Below are 6000 nucleotides of genomic sequence, written 5' to 3' on the forward strand. Positions count from 1 at the left end.
CATAAAGAAGTTTGGATCTTGAAGGTGGAGATCCAGACTGTTAAACAAACTGGTTCCATACCAAAATAGGCATTTATTAGATATGCAAAAGGTCAGGTGGAGCTGACATCAGCTTCTGACCAGTGGGGCAATTCCTTTCTAGTTGTGCAGAAATCATGACGTCTTGCTGCTATCCCTTCTGTCTTGCGATTTTAAAAAAATGATGGCTCACGCTTGTAATCCTAGCTCCTCAGGAGGCTGAGATCTGAGGATCACAGTTCAAAGCCAACCTGGGCAGGAAAGTCTGTGAGACTCTTATCTCCAATAAACCACTAGAAAACTGGAAGTGGCGCTGTGGCTCATGTGGTAGAGCCCTTGCCTTGAGCTGAAGAGCACAAAGACAGCACCCAAGCCCAGAGTTCAAGCCCCACGACCGACCAAAAAATAAAAATGCCAAGAGGGCTTCCAGGTATTGATTCAGACAGCCCCATCCAGTCTTCCTCCAGCCTGCATTCTAGGATCAGCTCCACCAGGCCACTTTCCAGCAACTGGATAGGGTAGGAACCACGTTCTCACATAGCAACGGGATGCTGGGGATTCTCTTTACTGGGACTAACTTTGTCTGCTTTCAGAGGCTGAGGGGATCAGCCTGGAAGTTTTGGGAGCCCCACCCCCACCCAAAGAAGTCAGGAAAGTATGTTTTGCTTCTCATCCTCTGAGGTCTGCCGCGTGGGAGAATAGAAGAGCAGTTGATCTCACAGTGATTTGCCAGGGACGTGGAGGCGGACACAGCTGCGGCTGTCCCTTGTGGTGGGTTTTCACTTTTCTCTTGTGAAGACCGGAGGCCTTTCTTGCCTGGAGGCATCAGTGACTTGTGCTCTTCTTGTAAAGATCGAGTTCTAGCCCACAGCTAAGCTAGCCACATCAGACAAGTCAATGAACTTTTTCAAACCTTTGTTCATCTGAACAGCTGGAGGAGATTGCACCAGTCCTAACTCAACAGGCGAGGTAGACTTTATTCAAGACTGCTGCAGAAAGGTCAGGAGGCAAACAATAGCAGGAAGAGAGAACTCAATTCTTCTGAAACAAAAGGCAGGAGAACTTTTCGGTGTTGGAGTGAGTTGGTGGGAAAGCCCTGGGGAATGGCTCCTGGAGTCTGGTCTATGTGATTAGACTATCTGTGTTTGCTAATTGGCACTTAGAGAAGTTAGGCTCCTACCCTCCCTGCTGGAACTTGGGAGGTGTTAGGGCACTATCTTTCTTGACAATTACATTTCAAAGGGTCTTTGAGAGAAGATTTACACCTCAAAGGACTTTTGAGGGAAGATTTACATCTCAAAGGGGGAGAGAAAGAACTACAAGTTTTCTGAAGCAAATTCTCTCTGAAGTGAGGTCGGGAAGAAACTTGTCTAAGGTTTAGTGACGCTGAAGGGGACTTTAAGGCCTTCTTGGCTAGCACAAGGAATACAATAATAGTATCAACTCTGTGGCAATTTCGTAAGGATTAAATGGAACAAATCCTGCCAAACACAAAGTGCCTGGCATGGCTGCAGGATGGTGATGATTAGGGTTTTGAAGGACAGACTGCACATTCTAGATCCACTCTGAAGACCTCTTCCATATGCAACGTGTAAAAGAAAGTAGAAAATAGTCTTTGGCTCTAAAAATAAAAAACCCTACCACTTTACATATAAGTAAGATGTAGGCATAAGACAACTGTAGTAAAAACACCAACAGGAAGTTATATTCTGGAAATAAAAACAGAGAAACCACCATCCAAGAGAACCCATTCTTCTTTGGATGCTTAAAATTTAAAACAATAAGGTAGACATTTTTAATATATAATCTTCTACATGAGAGTGTAGTGTCTGATGCCTTCTTTTTTATTAAGTTTTTTTTTGTGAAAATATCACACAGAGGGGTTACAATTACATGAGCAAGGTAATGAGTACATTTCTTATCAAGCATTGTTGCCTCCTCCTTTGTTTCCCCTTCCCATCTTCCTCCGCCAAACATCTTGTACATCTCACTGTTGCAATGGGTCCACCTGTGTCCCTATTTAAACAATTGGTTTTTCCCTTCCCCTCCACAAATTATACCAACATTGAAGTTATACCTTGCATTCTCTCAGACCACAAGGGAATAAAATTAGAACTCAATACCAAAAGCCACCAAAGAAAGTCCTGTAACACATGGAGGCTGAACAACACTGTTGAATCACCAGTGGGTCATGGAAGAGATTAGAAAGGAAATTCAAATGTTCATGATATTCAACAAAAATGAACACACAAATTACCAGCTCCTCTGGGACACAGCAAAGGCAGTAGTTAGAGGCAAGTTTATAGCTCTGAATTCCTATATCCACATATTGGAGAGATCTGAAACCAATCATTTAATGAGACATGTGAACCTCTTTGAAAAAGAGCAGCAAGCTAAACCCCAATCCAGTAGACGGAAAGAAATAACTAAAATTAAATCAGAATTAAACGAATTAGAATCTGATGCCTTCTCTTTATTCTTTTACTAGCTCACCTTTGGTCCAGAAAGGTCAAAACACATGAAATAAATAAAGTTTCTTTCATTGCTGATTCTGAAGCTGCAGCTGTTGATAATATTTACAGCTTATTGATGCATTTTTTAAATTAAAGGGATGTTAAAAATACAATTTTATTTAAATTGTTTCAAACATTAAATTTCTTGTTTCTTTTTGGCCTTTTCAAAAAGATTCAGCTTCCCAATGACTCAGCAATTCCATTCCTGAACATTTATCCAACAGACCAAGACAAACAAGGCGACACTCAGTCTACAAGCAAAACCAAGTTCATTGTAGCATTGTTTACCATAGCCAAGATATGGAATCAGCCCAGATGCTCCTTAGTGGATGAATGGGTCAAGACAATGTGGTATATATACAAAATAGAATTCTACTCTTCTATCAGAAAGAATGATATTGCACCCTTTGTAAGGAAATGGAAAGACTTGGAAAAAATTCTATCACTGAAGTAAGCCAGACACAAAGAAACAGATTGCATGGTTTCCCTTACTTGTGGTAACTAGAATTTGCCTATACATCTACAAGTAAACACATTAGAAAGTAAAAGACAAAAAATACATTTGGACATGCTAAATTATATAAGACTGTAGATACACAGTGAGACCAAAGGAGGATATTTTTAGGAGAGGATACAGAGGCTTAAGAGCAATGTGTATATGATCATAGAAAATAATGTTTATTGAAAGGAATGCCAAGAAATGGAAACAGGATTTTTTATTTTCTTTGTTGCTGTTTGTTTATGTGTGTGCTTTAACTTTTTGTCTTGTTTGTTTGTCTGTTTTTGGGAGGATAATGAGGGGCACAGGAAGGGTGGGACAAGGGGTGAACAAATGCAGCAGTGATATGCACCAGACACAATGTTGAAAACGAACTATACAACTAGTGGGTGGGGACAGGAAGGAAAAACTGGGAGAGAACAAGAGAAAGGGTGACATTGTTCAAAAAGGAATGTATCTATTACCTAACTTATCTAACTGTAGCCCCTCTGTACATCACTTTTACAATAACAATGAAAATATAAAGAGGTTCTTTCTAAATAGTACTTGACAAGAACTGCTAACCAAGTGGAAACTATTTCTTTCCAAGCTTCTTTCCCAGGTAACAGAGATCATGGATGGCTGCCTGGCTATTTTGGAATTGATTGCCTGAGAAATCAAGGAACAGACACTTCGTGGATTCTTCTGAAACAACCTTTTGAGGTCACAGTTGAACTCAGGCCCTAAGAGAAAACTCCAAATTTTTCTGAAAGTGATCTTGTTTTTGATATTTCAGTGTAGGCGTTTTACTTATTTTCAGTGGAAGAGAAAGATCTCAGGCTTAAAAATATTAAAGTCTAAATTATTCTAATTTAGGGCTTTCCTCCCCTTAAATTAAATTTAACCTGCTTTCTACCATAAATGTAATACGTGATAAAATGTACTTACTCTGCTTTGATTCTAAACAAATCAATGCAACCTGCATTATGTGATTCTTTTTGGGTTTTCAAAATAATTCTCACAGGAAATATTTCATTTAGCTCTTACAGCATCTTCTTACTGCCATTTTACAGAGTTGCTTAGGTCACACATTTATTGGTATATGGATTTCAGGACTGCATAACTTCTATGTCCAAATCCAATTTGCTTTGTTAGTCTATCATCCCATTGCAATATCTAGGAGACAATTAATTAACTCTCGACAGTTTCCTTCCTTTTAGTAGTTGGAGATAATCTCACAGTTCATCAATTTAAGATTTTTTTTGGAGGTGTGGAAGATGGGAAGAGGAATTAAGTTCCCTTTGAGTACTACTGGGAGAAAGGATGGGTTTAGTCTTATTTGCAGAATAGTCTACCACCACGAATGAAATGAACATGTAACTCATAGAATTGTCTTAGCCATTGGAGCTGGCCTCTTAAGGCTTGCCACATTCTATCTTTGTTGCCCTGAGATCTGGTTTCTCCTGAGGAGATGACTCATAAAATGCTGAAGAGTAAGATGACCCACAGAAGCCTTTAGTTCATTTAACATCATCTTATGTGGTCATATGTACATAGCTTTTGATGTTTTCTACTTTCCTAGACATATACTAGTTATTGCGAATAAGGGAAACCATGGGACCTATGTTTCTTTGGGCTTGGCTTACTTCACTTAATATAATTTTTTCCAAACAAATGGGGCAATGCCATTCTTTCTGATGGAGTGCCTGGCTTTTTTTCCCCTTAGGATAATATTCTCAAGGTTCATTCATCCTATAGCAAGTACTGGCACTTGATTCTTTTATGTGGCTAAATAACATCCTTTTTATGGATATATTATTTTGCATATCCACGCATTAACTACGAGACATTTCAGTTGTTTCCATCTTTTGTCTATTGTGAGAAATGCTATTTTATTCTCAATTTTATACAGTGATCATAATAGTGGCAACGTAAGTTTGATCCACTTCCAAGGGAAAGGCTAGTAGAATGGAAACTTACAATAGTAAAGATAACAGTGGCAGGCCATTTCATTTTTTTCTTTCTTTCTTTCTCTCTTTCTTTCTGTCTTCCTTTTCTTTTTGATCGGTCATGGGACTTGAACTCAGGGCCTGGGTGTTGTCCATGTGTTCTTTTTTTTTTTTTTTTTTGCTCAAGATAAGTGCTCTACCACTTTGAGCCACATTGCCACTTGCAGTTTTCTGGTGGTTAATTAGAGATAAGAGTCTCATGGATTTTCCTGGTCAGGCTGGCTTTGAACTGCGATCCTCAGGTCTTAACCTCCTGAGTAGCTGAGTAGCCGAGGATTAGGTGCCACCAGCATCTGGACCCAATTCATATTTTCTTTTTTTTGGTCGGTCGTGGGGCTTGAACTCTGGGCTTGGGCGCTGTCCCTCAGCTCTTCAGCTCAAGGTGAGCGCTCTACCACTTGAGCTACAGTGCCACTTCCGGTTTTCTGGTGGTTTATTAGAGATAGGAGTCTCACGGTCTCTCCTGCCCGGGCTGGCTTTGAACCTTGATCCTCAGATCTCAGCCTCCTGAGTAGCTAGGATTACAGGCGTGAGCCACCAGCGCCCGGCTTTCTTTTTTTCCAATTCATATTTTCATATGGTCATATTTCATATGGCACTCTATAGATACTGCATTGAAGTTACTGATCTCTAAACATCTTAAAGCTTCTCTACAGTTTAGACATTGAACCATTTTGTTTCTTTAGTACTGTTCTCTCACAAGCCACCTATATAGGTCTGCTTCTTCTTACTGATGAGAATTTGTTTTGGAATGAGGAAATCAAGGCTTACAGGAAGAAGAATTGCCAAAGGAGACATGTGCTTTCTCCATTCTGTATGGTCAGGCTAGTTTTTGCTCATTATTCTCATGACACTTGCTTCTTCCTATCTGCAGGTTCCATAATCGCACATTCAGCTAAATGTAGACTAAACATATCTGAGAGACAATAGTATCTGTATCAAAATGCCTTGAGTAATAATTTACTATTTATATAACCATTAA

The 6000-nt window shown here is 39.6% G+C and overlaps 1 long non-coding RNA gene across 2 annotated transcripts in view; it reads left to right on the plus strand.

The window, feature by feature from the left end:
- Window positions 1-3891, plus strand: part of LOC138826084 (uncharacterized) — a 49333-nt gene extending 45442 nt beyond the window's left edge. For both annotated transcript variants that reach the window (XR_011371556.1, XR_011371557.1), the window contains exon 4: window positions 3620-3891. This is a non-coding gene — a long non-coding RNA (uncharacterized lncRNA). The remainder of the gene's footprint in view (window positions 1-3619) is intronic.
- Window positions 3892-6000: the final 2109 nt, after the last annotated feature.

Source organism: Dipodomys merriami, unplaced genomic scaffold (genome assembly GCF_024711535.1).
Source record: "Dipodomys merriami isolate MVZ:Mamm:240054 unplaced genomic scaffold, mDipMer1.0.p SCAF_14, whole genome shotgun sequence".
NCBI lineage: Eukaryota > Metazoa > Chordata > Mammalia > Rodentia > Heteromyidae > Dipodomys > Dipodomys merriami.